The sequence below is a fragment of the Taudactylus pleione genome, unplaced genomic scaffold, assembly GCF_031769625.1.
Source record: "Taudactylus pleione unplaced genomic scaffold, aTauple2 ptg000612l, whole genome shotgun sequence".
Classification (NCBI taxonomy): Eukaryota; Metazoa; Chordata; class Amphibia; order Anura; family Myobatrachidae; genus Taudactylus; species Taudactylus pleione.
Genome location: NW_028285014.1, coordinates 3,915,256 through 3,940,468, shown reverse-complemented (window position 1 = coordinate 3,940,468; position 25,213 = coordinate 3,915,256). Strand labels below are relative to the sequence as shown.

Sequence of the window (25,213 nt, the reverse complement as noted above, 5' to 3'; positions counted from 1 at the left end):
ATTTACTTTATTATTCTATATATTTCCACGTTGAAATTAAAATTTGTTGTATAGTTCAGTAATACAAACTTTCATACATTTTGAGTTTTATTTTGAAGGCATTTCTAAAGGTGATCTTTGATTGCCACTTTCCTGGATACTATTGGATATTTTCTTAGTATTACCCTGGTGTTTTCCTGTATTTTAAAGATTATAAAGCATTTGGGGAAGAAAATGCAGACCAAAACACCGGCTCCAGATACCAGGATGGCAAATATCTCTACCGCCACTGTGTACTTGCCTTTGGTTCTTAGGTAAGTTGGTATGAAGGTGACCAAGACACTGAAGAAAGCCAACATACAGAATGTAATGAACGTGGCTTCATTGTACGTGTTTGGTAAGGTCCTAGCAGGAAAAGCTATGGCTAAACATCCCATTGCCATACACCCAATAAAGGCCAGCATCACAAATAAGCCAAACCGTTCTCCACACTCTATGACTATCTGACCAGGCTGTGAGCGGAGATCATGGACGGGGGTAGGCGGACATGTTCCCAACCACATGGCACAGATAAGAGCCTGAACAGAGGAGCATAAGCCGACAATGGAGCATGGAAGCTTTTGCCCCATGAATCTTCTCAGATGGCTGCCAGGTTTGGTAGCGTGAAAGGCCAGAACCACAAGTATGGTTTTTGCCAGCAAGGAGGACAACGAAACTGTGAAAGACATGCCAAAAATAGCTTGCCGTGTTAAGCAAGTTATCTGTCTTGGATTACCAATGAAAAGCAGGCAGCTGGAGAATGAGTGTGAGGGACAATCGAAGGAGGTAACTCAGGAGTCTGTTGGTGGCTCTGATTACTGAAGTGTTTTGATAATGGATGAAGACAGCAAGAATGAGCAGAGAAGCCAGGGAAAACGCCATGGCACTGGAAGCTAGACATGCGCCAAGCAGTTCCTGGTAGGACAAATAGATCACTTGCTTTGGGATGCATATATCTCTCCTTTTATTAGGCCATTGTTCATCGGGACATTTCCAACAGTTGATCATATCTGAAAAAAAAATATATAAATTTTTGAGAAATGTATTATTTGGGAATGCTGGGAAAAGCAATTTCTTAAATATTTATGATTGTATCACAAGAGGAAAGATTATTGGTTTGGACATTACAATCTCTAATTTTGCCGTTAGAAACGCTATATTATGAGCACAGAAGAACGTTTGTACAGATAAGAATGCTGAATTTACCCCGTCTCATTCAACAAAATAAAATTTGCTGAGAGCTGGGACACATACAAAGGGTCAGTAGATTACACAGGAGAGTGAGAGTGTAGCAGCGGTGGGGTAAACCTTTGTATTATAGCACATTGTCTTTCTTCCATGTCAGGCACACCTTGGGATATAGGACCTATTCCCCTTAGTATAGACAGGAAGTTTTTTTTAGGGACCGTCCCCTCACTGTATATAGTCCAGCCCCTTCCTCTTGTTCCTTCCTTTTTTTCCTGTCTCCTAGCAGTATAGAGGCAGAGTAGGGAAGTTTGTTATTTTCTATAGAATGGGACTTACATCTGTCTTTGCCCAGTGCGCCCTTATAATAATAATAATAATAATAATATTTATATAGCGCTTTTCTCCTAAAGGACTCAAAGTGCTTTACATTTACAGTACAAAATAAAAAAAATGCTTAAACAAGGGACATTAGTGAAATGCTTGGGTGAATAGGTGAGTCTTGAGTCTATTTTTGAAGAATTCTAGAGTGGAGGCCTCTCGAACTGTGCGGGGAAGTGAGTTCCAAAAGGTTGGAGCCACAAAACTGAAAGCTCGACCCCCCAGACGAATTCCATGAGATTCTAGGTACTGTTATTAGTCCTTCGTCATCGGATCACAGTAATCGAGTGGGACGGTAAGGAATCAGAAGCTGCTTCAGGTACCTTGGGCCATGGTCATGTAGGGCTTTGTAAGTTATTAATCCAATCTTGAAAGCAATTCGCCATCTGACAGGCAGCCAGTGAAGGGAGTAGAGAATGGGTGTTATGTGGCTGTAACGGGGCTGGTTGGTTAATAGCCTGGCAGCTGCGTTTTGTACCATCTGCAAGCAGTGTAATTCTTTTGCTGGGAGACCGAGGTAGAGGGTGTTGCAGTAGTCTAGGCGTGATGATATAAATGCATGTATGACTTTAGGCAGATCTTCTGAGGGAATTAAGTGCTTGATTCTGGCTATGTTCCTCAGATGAAAGAATGAGGATTTGATTGTGGCTGATACCTGATGTTTAAGTGTCAAGCCACTATCCAGGACAACACCAAGATTCCGCACATGTTTAGTGTTTTGTAATTCTGAACCCCCAAGCGTAAGTCCTGTTGGTTGGCTATGCTGTAGCCCTGTCCTGTGACCTATCATAAGAACCTCTGTTTTATCAGGGTTCAGTCGCAGCCAACTGGCACTCATCCACTCCTGAAGCTCAGCTAGGCAGCCATTTAGTGTTGTTATTGGGTCCTTTGTACCTGGAGCAAAGGACAGGTACAGTTGTGTATCATCTGCATAGCAGTGGTAGACCAGGCCATGACGTCTGATTATTTCACCCAATGGTAGCATGTATACTGCAAAAAGCATGGGAGATAGTATAGAACCCTGTGGGACACCACATGGAAGTGACACTGGTGATGAAGAGTTTACTCCAGAAGAAACTCTCTCTGACCTGCCAGTGAGAAATTATTTGAACCATCTAAGGACTGTGCCATCCAGTCCACAGAAATTTTTCAGGCGCTCAATTAGAATCCCATGGTCCACAGTATCAAATGCTGCTGAGAGATCCAGAAGGATTAAGATTGAACAATCACCTCTGTCTCTTGCCACCAGAAGATCAGAAGATCATTAAGCACACATACCAGGGCTGTTTCAGTGCTATGTCTTCTCCTGAATCCTGACTGGAATGGATCATAAATATCATGGGTAGACAGGTGGGTTTCCAGTTGCATTGCCAGAACTTTCTCAATTACCTTTCCTAGAAAAGGAAGGTTTTACTGGTCTATAGTTGGTCATGCAGTCGGGGTCTAAATCAGGTTTTTTAAGAAGTGGTCTAACAATTGCTTCCTTTAGTGGTTCTGGAAAAATGGCTGTTTGCAAAGAGCATTGAACTAATTTTGCAATTACAGGGCCAATAATGTCTATACACCCTATGAGAAGCTTGGTTGAGGCAGGGTCCAGATCACAGGTGGTGGGTCGCAACATTCTGATAATTTTAGCAATGTCTTTTACATCCATTATGTCAAAGCTGTTCCAGGGAGACAGGTGGCTTACCTTGGCAGGCTTGGTAGTTTGGCACTCCTTTGATGGCACTGTGGGGATTCCAGCCCGGATGGAGGATACTTTATCTGCAAAGAATTTTGCAAACTCATTGCTTCTTGACTGGGAGAGGGTTTCATCATGCTGCAGGCATGCTGGTTTGCAAAGCATCTCCACTGTACGGAAAAGCTGAGCCGGCCTATTGTTTGCTGCCTTGATCTCATTTGAAAGGAACTCTGTTTTCTTACGGGTGATTGTTGATTGATATTCTCTTATATGTTTGATTAGTGTTAACTTATCCTCTACCAGGTTCGTCTTCCTCCATCGTATTTCAAGTCTACGCCCCCTTTTCTTGAGTTCACTAACACTATTGTCAAACCAAGGGGCTTGACGGTGTGGCATGAGGGGTCGTATACGCACAGGGGCAATAATATCCATTGCAGCTGTCACATCCCTGTTATAGTAATGGACAAGGGAACAAGGATCTTCACAGGCCCCCATTACCGCAGAAAGATCCAGGTTTGCTGCAAGAGCCTGGGGAGTCATGCCCCTCCTTGGACGATACCTTGTCAACTCCATGGGTAAAGTTCTATTTTGAGGGGTTGCAACTGAGAAGTGAATTGAGTGGTGGTCTGACCACGTGACTGGGTTTATATTTAGGTCAGAGACATCTAATCCAATCTGGAAAACAAGATCAAGAGTGTGACCACTTATATGAGTAGCCGAAGGAATGACTTGTGTGAGGCCCAGAGCATTCATTGTGCACAGGAGATCTTGGCCAAGGTGTGAGAGCTCATCATCAACCCATGCATTGAAATCCCCAAGGATCAGCCATCTTTGATGCTCCAGAACTAGTCCAGCAACAATATCTGCAAATTCTTGTAGAAATATCTTTCCATCTCCAGGGGGACGGTAAATTAGAAGTACTCTGAATCCTAATTCTGTAGAACTCCGAGCAGCGATGCACTCAAATGAGTGAGTCATTTCCAATGGGTGGACCCTAAGTTTAAGTGCTTTTCTAAAGCAGATGGCCACTCCCCCTCCCCTGCGGTTAAGTCTTGGGTTGTGAATGACAGAATAATTTGTTGGAACTGCAGCTTCCAAGATAGGTGCTGCATTTTCATCTAGCCAAGTCTCTGTAATACAGGCAAGATCTGCAGATTCAATAAGGTCAGCAATTGTGGCAGTCTTGTTTCTTATAGATCTGGCATTACAAAGGACAGACCTGATTGGGCATACCGGAGTGCCTGTAGTTTTCTTTATATTGAGTGTGGGAGCTCTGGGGATGTCAGTCACAGAGCGGGAGTTTAATGATCTGTTCTTCCAAGCACAGTGCCGTTTGATAGGTACCACTTCTATTTGTCTTCTATATGAAACTGGTGAACCTGAAGGTAAGGAACTTACGTGGTTACAGCGGATAAGAGATTTTCGCCCTCGCTTCCCACGACTGCCCCGTTGAGTTTTTTTGAAAATGCCAAGGGATTTAAGAATGGAAGCCTGTGCTGGATCAATAGGAACTGCTGCTCGTGGTGGGCGGAGTGAAGGCATAAAGCTGGAGGTGTAAAAATACATTGGGTCATCGATGAGAGAGCATCATACTTGCCGACAATCAGCTCATCGCGTCATCGTGACTCCGCCCCCTCTTCACAATGCCGTGATTTTTGGCATTGTGAAGCAGGGGGTGGGGCCACGATGACGCGATTCTGCGCAAATCGCGTCACCGGGCTCCCCGCTGCGGGGATTTCTGTTTTTTTTCAGGGGGGAGGTGATGAGGGTGTGAGACTTCCGGGAGGCTTGCCTGCCTTTCCGGGGGGCCGGGAGCGGCACCCGAAAATCGGGAGGCTCCCGGCCAAATCGGGAGGGTAGGCAAGCCTGGAGAGCATGAATTGCATTTGATGATGAGAGAAGGTCAAGTAGTTTTTTTTTTTTTTTCTGTTTTCTCAACTCTGTGTATGATCCAGAAGTTATAATGGGATTCATGAACAGACTAATTTAATTTGGCCATTGCTATGTCCAGTTGCTTCTCTCTTGTACAAAAGGTCTGTTTTGAATAAGGAGTATCTAATAAGCTAACTTGTCTTTTCAGTTGATGATTTAGTTACACAAAGTATTCCAGGGCAAAGCAGGCTTGTGGAAAGGTGTTAGAAGCCGTTCCTATTGTATAGGTGTGAAAATCCCAGTGTGAGACTCCTTTTGAAGTAGATATTCTGTGCAAGTGTAAAGATAACATGTCTCCAGGGATGAAAAAAAAAAAAAAAAATGGGATCCTGTGTTTTAAAATGACCAGACTTCTAGATTTCAGAGACTGGGGATACTGTATTTTAGATTATTAATGCAAGAAATCAGAGTTATTTGCTGAGCAGACACCTCTGAATGATGTCTTAGGGGGGAGCTGGAGCCAAAGATAATTTGTATTCCACAGTACCTGCCCTTAGTGCTGCAGTCTGAGGTAGGGTGGCTCCCCAGAGGGACAGCATGGAGGCTGGTGTGCAGTGGTGCTGGTATCTTATAACCAAAGCAACAGTGACACCCGCACTTTTGCCCGGGGAAGTCTCCAGGACTCCGGCGGCTTCCGCCCTCTCTCCATAGCCGGAGCGCCAGGACAAGGTACATTGGCGTGACTGGCCGTTGTGCACAGTCGCACTTCGATGACACGATGAACCAGCAGCCTGTGCAGGAGTGCGCAGTGCATGCGCCTTACCTCAGAGCTAAGGTCATAGGGCTATAACATAGCGCTGCACACCGGAGGCCGGTGTCTGTCTCCCTTTCACCTTTTCAGAGGATCCAGGGCATTGGAAGGCTGCAGGTATGCCACAAAATGGATGCAGAGCCTTCTCCCCAACAGCCAACTAGTGCCCAGCTGAGGTAAGTCCCTTTTAGTGGGCATTTATACAAATTTAGGTTTTAGCTGCAACTCCTGTTGGAACTAGAAGAAATTGAATAAGGAAAAGCATTTAAAGTGCCTTTACGCTGCCTGTGATAAACTATTCCAGGCAGGAAATGGTATTTGGTGAGGATTGTGCTTAGAAGAGTCCCACACCTAAAATTGCTCAGTACCTAACCAGCTACCGGCTTAATGAGCTGGGTGAACAAAAAACAAAATATTTTGTATTTAAAAAATAGTTCTTAACTGTGCATTTGTCTAAAAGGTCTTTGACTATGAATATGATGATGTCTCTACTGAATGTGGTCTCCTAGAGGAGTGTGATATGTCCAGTGAGGAGTCTGGAGAGATGCGAGAGCTTTTAATATTGTATTGGTTGAAAGCATGTTGAAAAATCTACAGTCAGGTGCATAAATATTGGGACATTGACAGAAGTTTCATATTTTGGCCTCTATTCACCACCACAATGGCTTTGAAATGAAACAAACAAGATGTGCTTTACCTGCAGACTTTCAGATTTAATTTGAGGGTAATTACATTAAAATCAGGTGAACGGTGTAGGAATTACAACGGTTTCTATATGTGCCTCCCACTTTTTAAGGGGCCAAAAGTAATGGGACTATCAACTCAAAAGCTATTTCATGGACAGTGTGGGCTATTCCCTCGTTCTTTCATTATCAATTAAGCAGGTAAAAGGTCTGGAGTTGATTCTAGGTGTGACATTTGCATTTGGAATCAGTTGCTGTCAACTCTCAATATGAGATCCAAAGAGCTGTGACTATCAGTGAAGCAAGCCATCATTAGGCTGAAAAATCAAAACAAACCCATCAGAGAGATAGCAAAAACATTAGGTGTGGCCAAATCAACTGTTTGGAACATTCTTAAAAAGAAAGAACGCATCGGAGAGCTCAGCAACACCAAAAGACTCGGAAGACCACGGAAAACAACTGTGGTGGATGACAGAAGAATTATTTCCCTGGTGAAGAAAAACACCTTCACAACAGTTGGCCAAATCAAGAACACTCTCCAGGAGGTATGTGTATATGTGTCAAAGTCATCAATCAAGAGAAGACTTCACAAGAGTGAATATAGTGGGTTCACCACAAGATGTAAACCATTGGTGAGCCACAAAAACAGGAAGACCAGATTAGAGTTTGCCAAACAACATCTAAAAAAGCCATTACAGTTCTGGAACAACATCCTATGGACAGATGAGACAAAGATCAACTTACCAGAGTGATGGGAAGAGACGAGTATGGAGAAGGAAAGAAACTGCTCATGATCCAAAACATACCACCTCATCAGTGAAGCATGGTGATGGTAGTGCCATGGCGTGGGCATGTATGGCTGCCAATGGAACTGGTTCCCTTGTATTTATTGATGATGTGACTGCTGACAAAAGCAGCAGAATTAATTCTGAAGTGTTTCAGGCAATATTATATGCTCATATTCAGTCAAATGCTTCAGAACTCATTGGATGGCGCTTCACAGTGCAGATGGACAATGACCCGAAGCATACTGCAAAAGCAACCAAAGAGTTTTTTAAGGCTAAAAAGTGGAATGTTATGCAATGGCCTAGTCAATCCCCTGATCTGAATCCGATTGAGCATGCATTTCACTTGATGAAGACAAAACTGAAGGGAAAATGCCCCAAGAACAAGCAGGAACTGAAGACATTTGCAGTAGAGGCCTGGCAGAGCATTACCAGGGATGAAACCCAGCGTCTGGTGATGTCTATGCGTTCCAGACTTCAGGCTGTAATTGCCTGCAAAGGATTTGCAACAAAGTATTAAAAAGTGAAAGTTAGATTCAGGATTGTTTAGTTTGTCCCATAACTTTTGGCCCCTTAAAAAGTGGGAGGCACATATAGAAACCGTTGTAATTCCTGCACTGTTCACCTGCTTTGGATGTAATTACCCTCAAATTAAATCTGAAAGTCTGCAGTTAAAGCACATTTTGTTTGTTTCATTTGAAAGCCATTATGGTGGTGAATAGAGGCCAAAATATGAAAATTCTGCCAATGTCCCAATATTTATACACCTGACTGTATGTATGTGCATATATATATATAATGCAAGGTCTGACACTCATTGTTTTCAATAAAGCAGCCGCTTACTGGGTGCCCTCCATGCTGCTGATATAGATAAATACAGTGGGATGGCGGCACTCAGGAATTACTTAGTAATGCTGTTCCCGACAAATGCACAATAATGCGCTGAAACATTGAAATCTAGTAACGCTGCAATCAGTCTTTGTTTCTAATCTGGAGTGCCGCCATCCTACTATATTTATATTATTATCCTTTACTTATATGGTGCCACAAAGGTTCCACAGGTCCTAACACAGTACATAAATGAGTATAGAAGAAAAATTTTTGTTTAGCAGTACAGAACAATGCAGAACAAGGACATGATTTATAGACATTGCTGAATAACACAAGCAGCAGGGTGTCAGCAACCAACTGTTAGGTGCTGTTTGGGGAGTTAGTAGTATATGATTGTGGGTTCTATTTACTAAGCAGTGTTAGGAGACAGAGTGAAAAGTGATAAGGTGCCAGTCAATCAGCTCCTAACTGCCATCTCACAGGCTGTGTTTGAAAAATGACAGTTAGGAGCTGATTGGCTGGTACCTTATCACTTTTCACTCTGTCTCCTAACACTGCTTAGTAAATAGACCCCTGTATAAATAGGGTAAGGAGAAGCATGTGAGGGACCAGGGCCTAGTATAAGTAGGGGAAGGAGAAGCACATGAGGGAGGAGGTCCATGCTCACGAGAGCTTACATTTAAAGGGGAGGAGCAGACAGACAGAGGTGACACAGATGGGGTAGATAGTGAGGAAGGAGCAGTGGGTTAGGATATGTGCTGCGGAATGTGTGTGTGTTATAAGATGACCTGATGTTATGTCAAAATTAAGTTCTTCATTCATCTATCTCTATGACAGAAAATAGATTTTATTTATGTGTTATATACACATGAGAAATGTACTAAATAACATTGTTGCACTTTAATTTCTGTCTGTTACATCCATCTAAAGATGCAGATATGGTGGGACTATCCCGCATCCTAATTGTGAATACTTTTGTCCCAGCTGCGGGGTGCTATGCCATGCTCCTGTGAGTGGGTGCTTCTCACATGCTAGACACATACACAAAGAGGTGCAGCCGTGCCCAACATGCTGTGCCAAGGGGCCCCAAGGATGTTTCTGTACCCGGGCCCAAGATTTCTCTTGGCAGCCCCAGTTATTGGTCAGTGTGAAAGGCCCAGGTTGAAATAACCCAGGTCAAGGGACCCAGCATTTCAACCCGGGTAACGAGCACACGTGTTCAACCCGGCTCGCAGTGCAGTGTGAACGGGTAACCCGGGTCGATGTGATGATCTCATCTCTAAGCACTGGCTTGGCACGTGATGGTGGTGACATCATCGACCCAGCAATTAGTCCGATCGGGACGCCAGTCTGAAAGGGGTCTCACCCTGATCGCACCCGGGATGGTCCCGTGTACAAAATCCCTGGTGCGACCCAGGATAGCAGTGTGAAATCTTACTGTCAGAGCATGGCTGAAGTGAAACCATTACCAGCCTGGTCAGTCTTGGAACGCCGCAAGTGACGCATAAAAACATTGTGTTGTACTAACACATCTGAAAAAATGAGAGGTGACTTGGCAAATTTAGAAGGAGCAACCAGCTCACTAATGTGGAAGACACCAGGAGAGGACTCTGTGACACTCAGTTTAAAAGAAAAAAAACACATAATCCGAATAACAAACTGGCGTAACCGAGTCTAAGAAATGTGGTAAAAACAACATATCGATCAGGTGCCTATGATTGACAGGAGAAGGTGCCAGCCTGGACCAACCCTTCAAACCTCTTGAAATATTGTACTTGTGGTATATTCTCCATCAGGATTTCATAATCAGCCATCTGGTCAGTAAATGTCTTCACTTCTTTTAGGGTCCTCTTTTTCTATTCACTGATAATTCAGTTCCTATGAGAGATAATGAAAAAAACATAACCCCTACCGAGCACCAAGATCCAGCATACAAAGGTAGGCAGAAAATGGTTTCTGTGTTGTAGGTAAACTAGGGTCAGCATTGACGTGCAAATTACATCTTTGTGACTGAGTGACATGGCCTAGCCTTTGTAATAACATAATATAAGCCCTGCTTATATTATGTCATTATTGTCTGGTGCTGCTCTTGAGTGGGCCTCTCCTCTATGGGAGAGAAATGATGCCTTAATGTCTAATTACCAAGCTTTTGTTTCTGCTTTCAAAAGGATATTTGATGAACCTGGAAGATCAGTGGCCGCGTTTGTGGATATTTTGCGAGTAAAGCAAGGAACAGCTCCAGTTGGTCAGTATGTGGTTAATTTTCAAACTGTAGCCGCAGAACTTATATGGAATAATGAGGCATTAAGAGCAGCATATTGGAATGGTGTCTCTGAGAGACTTAAAGATGAGTTGGTGACTCGGGATCTTCCTGAGAATTTGGATGAGTTAATTTCATTGACTATTAAAATTGAACTGCGTATGCGAGAATGAGGGGTTCAGAGGACTCGCTCTGAGTGTTCTAAAAGTTCTCTTCCCCAGTCTCGCTCTTTTCATAGTACATCTGATGAGCCTATGCAAATTAATAAAGCTAAATTGTCTGAAGTTGAGAAGCAATGTAGGAGGCGTTCTAATTTGTGCTTGTATTGTGCATCCTCAGAACATTTCTTGGCTAACTGTCCAATAAGGCCGGGAAAACGATCGTCCCTAGTTGATGGAGGGGAAGTCAAACTAGGGGTACTTTCTAAAGTTTCCCCCAAAAAGGACTGTTTAATTTCTGTGAGCATTCCTGATTTTGGTTCTTCGTGTCAAGGGTTTTCTGCATTGCTAGATTCTGGAGCAGCTGGCAATTTTATTTCATTGTCTTTGGTTCAGAAATTAAAAATTCCTGTTGTCAAATTAACCCGTTCTTTTCCCCTTTCTGAAGTTAATGGGACTAGAATTTCTAATGGATATGTTACGCATCAAACAAAGTCTATGAAGTTGAGGGTAGGAGCTTTGCATGAAGAAAGTTTAGAGTTTTTGGTATTACCTATTTCTATGTATGATATAGTTCTTGGTTTACCATGGTTAACTCTTCATAACCCTCATATTGATTGGACTTGTTCTCAAATTCTTTCTTGGAGTCCTAAATGCAAATTAAATTGTTTGATTCTTGTGGTACGATTGGCTGAAGTGAAAGTAGATGTTCCACCTTTTCTTCCACAGCCTTGTCATGAATTTGCTGATGTCTTTTCTGTGCAGGCGGCAGACAAACTTCCACTTCTCTGTTCCTGAAACTCAAGCCATGTCGGAATATGTGCAAGATAACCTACGAAAGGGGTTTATCAGGCCTTCTTCATCTCCCGCTGGAGCAGGCTTCTTTTTTGTAAAGAAAAAAGATGGTGGTCTTCATCCATGTATCGACTTTAGAGGTCTAAATGAGATCATGGTAAAAAACAAATATCCTTTGCCTCTCATTACAGAATTGTTTGACAGAGTTAAGGGGTTTTGACTGTTTATTAAATTTGATCTAAAGGGAGCTTACAACTTGATCAGAGTTAAAGAGGGTGATGAGTGGAAAACTGCGTTTAATACGCGAGATGGCCATTATGAGAACCTCGTCATGCCTTTTGGTTTATGTAATGCTTCCGCGGTGTTCCAGGACTTTGTGAATTAAATTTTCCAAGATATACTTTATCAGTTTGTTATTTTTTATCTTGATGATATTTTGATTTTTTCCAGGAATCTTTCTGATCATCGTACCCATGTTAAAGAGGTATCAAGTCGTCTTCAAGCTAATAAGCTTTATGGTAAGATCTCCAAGTGTGTTTTTGAAGTCCCAGTGATACCCTTTTTGGGGTATATCATTTCCGGTTCTGAACTTCAGATGGACCCTGAGATGTTAAAGGCTAATCAAGATTGGGTTTTGCCCACTTCATTAAAGTCTATTCAGAGATTTTTAGGCTTTGCCAATTATTACAGAAAGTTTATCAAAGCATTTTCAACGATTGTAGCTCCAATTACTGCTATGACAAAAAAAGGGGCTAATCCCAAAGTGTGGTCCCCAGAGGCATTGGATGCCTTTCAGACTTTCAAAGATGCATTTTCCGCGGCCCCCATTCTAGTTCAACCTGATGTTGAGAAGCCATTTATGCTAGAAGTGGATGCCTCCACTTATGGTGTTGGGGCTATTTTGTCTCAAGTGGTTGCAGATGGGAGAACAGTATCTTGTGGATTCTTTTCACGAAAGTTTTCTAGTGCTGAGAGTAATTACTCCATCGGGGACCAAGAGTTGTTAGCTATTAAGTTAGCTTTGGAGGAATGGAGATATTTATTAGAAGGCGCAAAGCACCCTGTTACAACAAATTTTTATGGTCTGTAAAATAGTATTTGAAAACGGCCCATTGTCTGAACCCACGACAAGCTCGTTGGGCACTCTTTTTCTCGTTTTGATTTTGTCCTCAGGTATCGTCCAGGTTCATTGAATAAAAAGGCAGATGCACTTTCACGCTCAATGTTGGAAGAGAAAGAACAAAATGAGGATCAAAGGTACCCTATAATAAACCCTCTGGCTTTTTCTTCAATTTCCATCTCTCCTGATCCTCCTCCTGGGAAGATATTTGTGGCACCAGAGTTATGAGGTAAACTTCTTTCCTGGGCTCATAATTCTTGTTTCTCTGGACATCCAGGGGTTCGTAAAATGTACTAATTTTTGCAACGTTCCTATTGGTGGTCTTCCATGAAAAAAGATGTCCAAGAGTTGATACGTTTTTGTTCTAAGTATGTACAACATAAGTCCTCCCGGCAGTCTCCAGTTGGTCTTCTCCATCCACTACACATTCCCACCCAACCATGGACCCATCTTTCCATGGATTTTATTACAGATCTTCCTGACTCTAGGGGGTGTACAGTTATTTGGGTATTGGTGGATCGTTTACCAAGATGGCTCATTTTTGTCCTTTGGCTCGAATTCCATCAGCCCCCAAATTAGCACAAATATTTATCAAAGAGATATTTAGTCTTCATGGACTTCCTTCTGAGATAGTGTCTGATCGGGGTGTCCAGTTTGTTGCTCGGTTTTGGAGGGCTTTATGTTCATCATTGCAAATGAAATTACAGTTTTCTTCTGCATATCGCCCTCAGTCAAATGGACAAACCGAAAGAGTGAACCAGGAGTTGGAGACCTTCTTGAGAATGTATATTTCTTCTTCTCAAGATGATTGGATGGATTTCTTGCCTTGGGCTGAGTTTGCTCATAACTTTCATTATTCGTCTGCTACAGGTGTAAGTCCTTTTTTCACCAATTCTGGTCAGCATCCTCGAGTTCCTGAGCTTCAATCAATTCCTACAGTGGATGTTCCAGCAGCCAAAGCTACCCTCCAACATTTTTCTGGAATTTGGAGACAGGTACATAAGTGTCTTAGGAAAGCCTCTCATAATTATAAGGTCTTTGCTGATAGAAAACGTTCAGCTGTTCCTAAATACTCTGTTGGGGATCGTGTCTGGTTGTCTACTAGAAATCTTCGACTTAAAGTACCTACTATGAAGTTTGCTCTCTGGTATATTGGTTCTTTTCGTATTATAAAAATTATCAACCCAGTGGCATGTAAGTTACAGTTACCTCCAAATATGCGTGTACCTAACTCCTTTCATGTCTCCTGGCTTAGACCATTGATTCCTAATCGATTTCATGACAGCTTGCCTAAAGTACCTCCCATAATAACTGCTCAAGGTGTGGAGTTTGAGATCGCTAAAATTCTAGATTCACGTAAGCATCAATATCAATTACAATACCTTGTAGACTGGAAGGGTTATGGCCCGGAGGAGAGATCTCGGATTAAAGACTGTGATGTCCATGCTCCTAAGTTGATACGTAATTTTCATGCTAAATTCCCTTTAAAACCTGGTGGGTGTTCAGAGACCATCCAAAAAGGGGGGGGGTACTGTCAGGACTGTGACTATTTCAGTACATAAAGATAGATTACTTTTTCCAAAGTTCCTTTGTGGTCATTGGAGGAGCTATTCTGCTTGCTGGCGTTCTTCACATACAGGTAATAGAGAGTTAAAGTGATCATCTGTTTCCAAGGTGTTGTCAGGTTGTGGTATTCCTAGATTGCTCATTATTTCAAACCTGATTCCATTTGGGTCACATGTTCTGACCTTCCTATGGATCACAGACCTCTAGTATAAAGCCTGTCACTAACTGTGTCTCAGTGTCTGTGCAACGTTACTTTCAGGTCTTTCTTGGACTCCTGCCAGATCCCTTCTGTGCCTGTGGGTTGCTGTGGACTTTGCTATTTCTCCGCTCATGTTCCAGCTAAACTTCTGATGCCAGTTACCAGCCGCACTAGAGAGCTCAGCATAGCCATTGCCTAAGTATTGCTTTGCTCCATTGCTGTGGTTTCACCTTTTGCTGCACTATTTACTTTGCCTGTTGTCTATCACTCCTGTGGACATCGAACCCATCTTCATTACAGTTGTCAACTGCACCGTTAGTTATCATCACATCGCGGGGCTCAACCCCATTCTGGATTCTAGTTACACCGCAGGGCTCAACCTTGTTCCGGAACCACACCTTCAACCTCCGCATCACAGGACTCAACCCTGCTCCGACCTCACTGCATCACAGGCCTCAACCCTGCTTCGACCTCATCGCATCACAGGTCTCAACCCTGCTCTGACCTCATCACATCACAGGGCTGAACCCTGCTCCGACCTCATCACATCACAGGGCTGAACCCTGCTACGACCTCATCGCATCACAGGGCTCAACCCTGCTCCGACCTCACTGCATCACTGGACTCAACCCTGCTTCAACCTCACAGCATCACAGGGCTCAACCCTGCTCCGTCTTTCACCGCATCACAGGGCTCACTCTGCTCCGGATCCACCCAGGTGAAGCTCCTCTATACCATCCTGAGGTGTTAGCCTCATACTGGACTCAGGGTTCCCTACCATATTAACTTTTCTGTGTTAAAGACTATATGGGGTTTTTTCTCCTATACTCATTATTGCTTATGTGAACCTCAGTGTTGTTGAGACTTTATGGGAGACGTTGCTATTATTTTTCTCCTGCGAATAAATTCTATTTACTTTATCTGTGCTATCGAGATTTCATGAAAAGGTAATTCCTAAGCCACCCCTAAGCCATTCCCAAGTTTATTGTGCCTAGTAGGCCTGCCCCCATCCAGGAGTCTCAAGTGTCGGCAGCCGTGACAATATAGATATAGATATATATATATAGAGAGAGAGAGACAGACAGACAGACAGACAGACAGACAGACTGCTCAAAAAAATAAAGGGAAGACTAAAAGACTAAAATAACACAACCTAGATCTGAATGAATGAAATATTCTTATGAAATACTTTGTTCTTTACATAGTTGAATGTGCTGACACCAAAATCACACAAAAATTATAATTGGAAATCAAATTTATTAACCCATGGAGGTCTGGTTTTGGAGCCACACTCAAAATTAAAGTGGAAAAACACACTACAGGCTGCTGCAACTTTGATGTAATGTCCTTAAAACAAGTCAAACTGAGACTCAGTAGTGTGTGTGGCCTCCACGTGCCTGTATGACCTCCCTACAATGCCTGGGCATGCTCCTGATGAGGTGGCGGATGGACTCCTGAGGGATCTCCTCCCAGACCTGGATTAAAGCATCTGCCAACTCCTGGACAGTCTGTGGTGCAACGTGGCGTTGGTGGATGGAGCGAGACATGACGTCCCAGATGTGCTCAATTGGATTCAGGTCTGGGCAACGGGCGGGCCAGTCCATAGCATCAATGCCTTTGTCTTGCAGGAACTGCTCACACACTCGAGCCACATGAGGTCTAGCATTGTCTTGCATTAGGAGGAACCCAGGGCCAACCACACCAGCATATGGTCTCACAAGGGGTCTAAGGATCTCATCTCGGTACCTAATGGCAGTCAGGCTACCTCTAGCGAGCACATGGAGGGCTGTGCGGCCCCCCAAAGAAATGCCACCCCACACCATTACTGATCCACTGCCAAACCGGTCATGCTGGAGGATGTTGCAGGCAGCAGAACGTTCTCCTTGACATCTCCAGACTCTGTCACGTCTGTCACATGTGCTCAGTGTGAACCTGCTTTCATCTGTGAAGAGCACCGGGCGCCAGTGGTGAATTTGCCAATCTTGGTGTTCTCTGGCAAATGCCAAACATCCTGCACGGTGTTGGGCTGTAAGCACAACCCCCACCTGTGGACGTTGGGCCTCATACCACCCTCATGTTGTCTGTTTCTGACTGTTTGAGCAGACACATGCACATTTGTGGCCTGCTGGAGGTCATTTTGCAGGGCTCTGGCAGTGCTCCTCCTGTTCCTCCTTGCACAAAGGCGGAGGTAGCGGTCCTGCTGCTGGGTTGTTGCCCTCCTACAGCCTCCTCCACGTCTCCTGATGTACTGTCCTGTCTCTTGGTAGCGCCTCCATGCTCTGGACACTATGCTGACAGACACAGCAAACCTTCTTGCCACAGCTCCCATTGATGTGCCATCCTGGATGAGTTGCACTACCTGAGCCACTTGTGTGGGTTGTAGACTCCGTCTCATTCTACCACTAGAGTGAAAGCACCGCCAGCATACAAAAGTGACCAAAACATCAGCCAAAAAGCATAAGAACTCAGAAGTGGTCTGTGGTCACCACCTGCAGAACCACTCCTTTATTGGGGGTGTCTTGCTAATTGCCTATAATTTCCACCTGTTGTCTATTCCATTTGCACAACAGCATGTGAAATTGATTGTCAATCAATGTTGCTTCCTAAGTGGACAGTTTGATTTCACAAAAGTGTGAATGACTTGGAGTTACATTGTGTTGTTTAAGTGTTCCCTGTATTTTTTTGAGCAGTGTATATTCAGGCTGGAACACAAATAAACAAATTTTAAATTATACAATCTTTGGACTAATAAGACAAAGAAACACAATATTTGGCTGAACAGAACTGCCACATAAGTAAGGGGAACACACACAGGGCCTGATTCAGACCCACTCGCGAGCGGCTGTCCGCTCGCAAGTGGGTCGATGTTCTGGACTGAGCATGCGCACGACGGAGGGAGCTCCGTCGTGCGCATGCGCCAGACGCGACGAGCGAAGGAAAGTCCTTCGCTCGTTGTGTCTGATCAAAGGGGGCGTGCTGTCGATGTTGATTGACAGCACGCCCCCTTTGGTAGGCGTGCCGGGGGCGTGCCTCCCTGACGGGGGCGTTCCCACGGGAACGCCTCCCGTCAGAAGCCGGCCCACTGACATCACTAGTGATGTCAGTGGGAGTGATTTTGGCTCTGATAGAGCCAAAATCACTCCGGAGCTTGCGGTTGAAAACCTCAACCGCAGGCTCCGGCTCGCAGTTTCGATGGTCGCGATGGTCAAGACCATCGCGGCCATCAAACTGCACGCTCGTATAGCCTGTGAGTGGTCACCCACAGCTATACGAGCGTCCAGGAGGACGCTCCATTTTCATGGAGGCCGGCCCTCATTCAGAGCGTGCGCTCTGCTCAGAGCGTGCGCTCTGCTCAGAGCGTACGGCTCTGAATGAAGGCCACAGTTTGCATATATAAAATTGTATCCTTAATGATGAAAACAGGCAGGCTGGTCGACACAATGGGCAAATCAAACAACAGGAGTATTTGTAGGAACATTAATTGGAGCATCTCCTAATAATTTTCTAGTTTAATACCATTGTGTAGAATGGAAACATTTATGTAGTTGGGATTTTATGTTTCCTGATAATGAATCTATAAATCCCTCCCAGACTTCGAAACATTTCTCAGGGTGTTTTGCCTTGTGTAAAGAAGCTTCCAGCCAATCCATGTGGAATACATAGAATAATTTAGCTCGAAAGAGAGACAAGGAGGAGAGGTCACCGTGGATACATTGATGCAGGATACATTTACGAGACACTGATGATATTATCAACATGAGTTTTTTGCTGCCTTGCAGCATTCTAGTAGTTGAGGGTACAAATCCCAGGATTGCCCATTCTGCCGTAAGAGGTAAGTGGTTGAGGAGATAAGTCATAGCAAATCGATGGACCTGCCTCCAGAAGTGGGCTATAAGAGGACAGTCCCACATGCAATGCATGAAGGTAGCATCCAAGGCAATTACACTTTGGACATGCTCCAGTATCGGAAATACCTATTAAATGTCTACGATGTGGGGAGAGGTAACCATTGTGAAAAATGTTGTAAAACATCTCCCTATGTGGAAGACATAACAGAAATAGAATAGGAAAAAGTTTTCAATAGACAGTCTAAATCTAAGGGTACATGTAATAGCTGGTAATGAATGGATATGGCCTTCCTACCCATAGTAGGGCTAGCTAACATAACGTCAAGTGGATTGGACCAGTCTAATGAGGAGAAGTGTCTAATTACCGAGCTGGCGTAGTGTTGGGCTTCATAAAGAGCAAGAGTGTGCGAGCTTGGTATTGCATAATTATCCACAAGTGGCTGAATATGAAGAGGAGATCTAGTAGTGACATCCACTAATGACATGATGTATACTATACCTTTGGAATGCTAGGAGGAGAAGGGCAATGTTGCTTGGCCATTTTTGGAATTCAGGGTTAGCAACCAGTGGTAAAAAGACGGAATGGTGGCTTTTTAGGCCCTTATTATTTCTGGTGGAGTGCCATACTGACCAGGAGGTCATCAGCAGCAGGTTCTGGGAAACAATAGGGGGGAGTTCCTGCTTATGGCAATGTAGAATTGAGAGGAGGTGTTGATCAGGTAAAAAAGATTTGTTATATTCGATATCAGTTATAGTGTGTAGATCCATGCCATGAATCCAGTCACGGAAGTATCATAAGACACCAGCATGGCTATATAGCTTCAAATCAGGCAGATTCACACCTCCATTAACAGTGGACTGTTGCAATTTAAGTAAACCCACCCACGGTCTTTTGTTTTGCCAAATAAATTTCCTAATAGCAGTGTTTATAAATTTTTCATCCTCTACAGATAACAGAATAGGCAACATCTGGAGTGTGTATAAGAGCTTTGGAAAAGTGATCATCTTAAGTAAATATATTCTACCCAGATATGATAGCATTAAATTATTCCACTTCTCCAGTTCCCCCAACACATCCCTCACAGATTTAGATATATTAAGTCTATATAGATTGTGGATGTTGTTTGGTAGGAATATTCCCAGGTATTTAATAGATGTTGAATCCCACTTAGGCCCGTATTCAATTTGAGGTGAAAAGTCCAGACTTTTCCCCTGCTGGACTTTTCGCCTGTTTTCCAGGCGGAAAAGTATTGCACACGTGCCCAATAATCCCTGTATTCAAGGACGCGGAAAAGGGACCCGGCAAAACTGGGAGCGGCAAAAAAAATGGGAATTTTCGGGAAAACATCCTATCACTCCCCTAAAGATGTCTAGATATGGGGGATCACTATGGGTACCCCCATTTTTGCCTGCTGAAGGGAAGTCCAGTTTTTAATGCAGGTGCATAAATGCGGCTTTGAGAAGGTGATGAAGAAGAGCATTTAGCAAATTTTTTGGGGAAAAATAATTATGCCCATCAAATTTGGGGTACATGAAAATGGGTGCAAGCATATTTTTAAGTCCCTAAAATGATTTTTAAAAATTCTTAAAAAATGCACCTGCCACTACTACCCACAATGAAGAAAACACCTGCCGCATTCTTGGGAACCCCTCTGGATTGAATTTAGATATTTTACAAGTGTCTTCCCTATTTTTTTTTTTTTAAACCCCAAAATTGAAAAAAAAAATTTGGGGTGTCCCGATTTAAAAAAAAAAAAATTTTTTACACACAATGTTTTTAGTCGGCATTCCCAGGGGTGCAGGCTATTTTTTTTTAAGCCTGCACCCCTAAACCCCAATTCTACACTTTTTTTTCGCCAGCTAAAGGCTGGATAAAACTTATTATAAGGGTATGGGTATCCAGCGCTCTTGGTCTTATCTCAAGGTCGTCCCTAGCTGCTCCACTTGTAGAGGTATCCCAACCTCTAATTAATACAATGAGTAGAGATAGTAGTAGTGTGCTTTGGGGCAATCTTAGTGTGTGCTGACCAGGGGCGGATTGGCCGTTACCTTTAGCGGGGATAATCCCGGTGGGCCGATTGGTCTTTGGGGACGCTTCTCAACTGTGCCCCGCTCCCAGAATCGCGTCACCCGGCTCTTTTTTTTTCACTGTACAGCCCCGCTGTCAACTCCCTGCGGCCTGCCTCTATCGCGAGAAGAGGCTTTGCCGCTTTACAGGAGGGACTGACTACGTCAGACACCGCGCTCGAGCACCTTGGAGGAAAAGGCGTCAATCGGGGCTGGCTGTCTGGGAGACCTGGGTTTAATTAACTAGCTGCAGCGCAGTGGAAGCAAAAGGGGGAGGGCTGGCTGGCTGGGAGACTTCCACCGGCCCCTGCATGCAGGAGTCAGGTCTCTTTTGGGTTTTTTTTTGTGGCTGATAGAGATCTGTCTGAGGGAGTGGGGGGAATTAATGCTGATCTGAGGGGGGGGGGGCATTTATTATATATTAATATGATCTGTCTGTGGGGGAGGGATCTATTTTTTGCTAAGGACAAATGATTTTCTGAGGGGGATGGGGATCTGCTCTACTAGGGGTGATGCTAAGGGGGGATGATCTCTGAGGGGGACTATGCTTGCTAGGGGGAGATGATGATCTGTCTGAGGGGGATCTGCTGTGCTAGGGGGAGATCTATCTGTGGGGATGGGGGCTATTCTGTGAAATGGGAATATGATCTGTGTGTTGGGGAGGGGGGCTATTATGTGCAAAGACAGGAGGATGCTGCTGGGGAGATGCAGGATAAATGGCACTAGGAAGACGCAGGATGATGGCACTGGGAAAATGCAGGATGATGGCATTGGGGACACCCAAGGCGCTGGTGCTGGAGACACACATAGAGGATAGTAATACGCAACTCCTTGCTCTCCTCTCCACCTCAAATACAACACATGGGCACAGTATCAGGGACTTGGAGAACACTATGTTGCAGGTAGGTAAAGAAAACTGTTACTTACCCCATGCGGTGTGAAGATCCTTCTGGTTCTCCCAGTCCCGGTGCGTGTTACGGTCAAGTAACGCCATAAAGAACACCCATCCTACAGATAATACGGGGTTAACCCATTAAGACTATAAAAACTTGGGACCATTAACACGATTCTTTACATACAAGAAACTTGTGCGTTTGTGGACATTGGACATTTAAGAACACCCAACCTACAGATTCAAAGTCGGGACGTTTTTTACCCATTTGGAACATTAGGAACATATAGGTTTTTCATAATTATATGGTCACATTCCTTAGTCCGCACACACTAAGATTGCCCCAAAGCGCACCACTACTATCTCTACTCATTGGATAAAACTTGTACCTGTTTTTTTTACAAAGACTTTTCGCACCGGCACCATATTTCAAGTACCGCCGGTGGCGCTGTGTCTCCATGGCTTTTGATTCATATATTCTGTGCTGCTGTCACACGGGCCCCAGCTCTCTCCGGGACTCCGGGCCCGGCAGTCCCCCCCTGACGGCGGCCCTGACCTGATCAGACCGATTGGGCATACATAAAATTAATTAAATTATGCACCACTAGAATGCCATTGTTGGCAATAAGTAAACACACCATTGCTGCATTCACTGTTTTCCTGGCAACATCCAACCTTGCTCCAGACCTAACACTTCTGCAAACATGCCCCACGTCATATCTGACCACACAGTCTTACAGAAGGGACAAGCTTCGGTGACAAAACGAAGATCGGGGGGTATATTTACTAAAGTGAGAGTGTATAGAAGTGGAGATGTTGCCCATAGCAACTAATCAGATTCTAGCTATTATCATCTAGAAGGTGCTAGTTAAATGTTAAGTAGAATCTGATTGGTTGCTATGGGCAACATCTGAAGATGTTGCCCATAGCAACTAATCAGATTCTAGCTATTATCATCTAGAAGGTGCTAGTTAAATGTTAAGTAGAATCTGATTGGTTGCTATGGGCAACATCTCCAGGTAAACTCTCACTTTAATAACCCTAACCCCCAGGTGTAATTGTTGACTGAAGATCAAGCACTATACACTTACCAAGATCATTGCCCTTAAAATGCAGTATCAGGACCTGAGCTACTCCAAAACCCTGCATAGCCTCCATCAACTTATTTTGCAATAAATGCCAAAACTGTGAAATCCCAACCGCCGTACAACCCTTGCCTGCGGGAATGAACAACAATCGTTAGCCATTAGGAATTTACAAGGCCAGAAAACATAGGAGTGGTCCAAAAACCCATAACAGCTTATTATAAATTCCAACCGACATAATATAACATACAAATCAGAAGCACAAGGGCAAATGGAAAAATAGCAACTACAGTAGCCTCAAACATTCAACACACAGACATAGAAGGGGAGGTGGGTGGTGGATTGAAGCGTAGGTAACCGGACCTGAGGCAAAAACATTAAAACATTAAACCACCCCGGGGGGTGTATTAAACAACGCCATTATATGTTAAATTGTTTTGCCATTTAGACACTCGGGAGGAAAAAAAATTACTCACGGACCCCCGCAGTATGTAGCTAGCCTCCGGTTAGCTACGATGAAGGAAAAGACGCAGATAAACCCGATCAAATGTAGCATCAAAACACATATGAATGCCACTGACCCAGAGATTAAATCTCCACATCAGAAAGACCTGTGGAAGCTGCTGAAGTAGCGACTCCGATAGTAGCAAAATCACCCGTCAAAAAGCCTAACGGGGGTTCTCAGTACCTAGAAACTCCCCCTGTGCCGATCCATTGCCACAGCTGCACCAATTATTATTTTTTTTTACTTTTGTGAGACAGAGAGCTTTGGTACAGATGTATGACGCTCTGGAAAGTGATAAAGTGCAGAGTGATAAATGACCAGCCACGCAGCTCCCAACTGTCATGTTACAGGCTGTTTTTGAAAAATGACAGTTGGGAGCTGATTGGTTGGTCGTTTATCACTCTCCACTTTATCACTTCCCAGAGCTTCATACATCTGCCCAGAGTGTCTCCATCTCATTCGGGCCACCCTCAGACCTCCAAACAGGCTGTGACAGGAGAGCAGGTGAAGTGTGAGCCTTTGAGAGTGTCAGTGACTTACTGCACTCCTCAGCTAGCACTGCAGGTAAAGCTCCTGCTGTGTCATCATATTAAAAAACAATTACTGTTTTAAAATATGGATATAGTCAATAACACCCCTCCTCCTTGTAAATCCGGTGTTTGTTATATGCATAAATAATGCTCCCTTCTGCCTCACTCGCATACCCCTTTCACACTGCCAGCAATAACCCGGGTTATTGCACATGAATGCGCAGCTACCCCAGTTATTGGTCAGTGTGAAAGGCCCAGGTTGAAATAACCCAGGTCAAGGGACCCAGCATTTCAACCCGGGTAACGAGCACACGTGTTCAACCCGGCTCGCAGTGCAGTGTGAACGGGTAACCCGGGTCGATGTGATGATCTCATCTCTAAGCACTGGCTTGGCACGTGATGGTGGTGACATCATCGACCCAGCAATTAGTCCGATCGGGACGCCAGTCTGAAAGGGGTCTCACCCTGATCGCACCCGGGATGGTCCCGTGTACAAAATCCCTGGTGCGACCCAGGATAGCAGTGTGAAATCTTACTGTCAGAGCATGGCTGAAGTGAAACCATTACCAGCCTGGTCAGTCTTGGAACGCCGCAAGTGACGCATAAAAACATTGTGTTGTACTAACACATCTGAAAAAATGAGAGGTGACTTGGCAAATTTAGAAGGAGCAACCAGCTCACTAATGTGGAAGACACCAGGAGAGGACTCTGTGACACTCAGTTTAGAAGAAAAAAAACACATAATCAGAATAACAAACTGGTGTAACCGAGTCTAAGAAATGTGGTAAAAACAACATATCGATCAGGTGCCTATGATTGACAGGAGAAGGTGCCAGCCTGGACCAACCCTTCAAACCTCTTGAAATATTGTACTTGTGGTATATTCTCCATCAGGATTTCATAATCAGCCATCTGGTCAGTAAATGTCTTCACTTCTTTTAGGGTCCTCTTTTTCTATTCACTGATAATTCAGGGCCTGATTTGCTGGGTAATCATATATTTGCACCAGGCATCTATTATAGAAAAACCAATGCTGTCTGGAATTCTCTGATTTGCTGGGTATACTGTCTTTAATTCATATCTGTAAACTCCAGAGTAACTTTATATTTAATTATTTAGTCAGATCTTATCTCCTAGCTTCATGGGATGCTGTTTTGGCTCTGCTTGTTTGTATGAATAACGGAGGGCTTGAATAAGACAGGAGTGTCTTAAACCAGGAGGCTGGGCTTTTGCCTGGGGTAGTGATCATGGGGTTAGGTTACAGCCTATTAAATCATTATTGGGCGGAGTGGGACAGAGCTTATATAAGGCCAGGCTTGCAAGCCTGTGGCCTCTTTCCTGTTTCGTTTGCCCGCCCTCCCTTGCCCTAGGGTTGTTGTTAGCTATAGTCTGTGTGGCGAGAAGTACGGCTTATCATCAGCCCGGGTGTAGTGTGTGTGCATTGGGTGTGCTTACCTTCTATTAAGTTGAGAAGTACTGTACCACCTCTACGGGGGCAGTACAGCCATCTAAGGATGGTTTTGTGTGTGTTAGAAGGTCTATGATTAATACCCAAGTGCAGGGTTTGACATCCATAGGGCGGATATACGCCTGCAATGCTGTGTTTTTGTTGAGTTAGCATTGTTGGGCTGCTCTGTGTAAGTGCCGTCCTTCCAGCCACCATACAATATTTAAAATATTTAAAGTATTTAAATAATTAAATTAACTTTCTTAAATAAATAGCTGACCTGTTTTTTAAATCCATTACTGTCTCCGTGTCTTTATTATTAGATAAGTTTGAAGTGTTATATGTTATGGTTAATGATCACATACACTGGGCAAAACATCAGCCGTTACTAGGTTTATAGAATTTTATGACTTGTATCTGGTGTGGGTGAGGGTATTGAGGGTGGGTTTAATCAGTGACTACACATGTTATGCTTAACTATATAATCAGTAGGT

General features: G+C 43.9%; 1 pseudogene; it reads right to left on the bottom strand.

Annotated features, from left to right (window-relative positions):
- Positions 1-104: 104 nt before the first annotated feature.
- On the bottom strand, positions 105-21,870 carry LOC148480491 (vomeronasal type-2 receptor 26-like; annotated as a pseudogene).
- Positions 21,871-25,213: the final 3,343 nt, after the last annotated feature.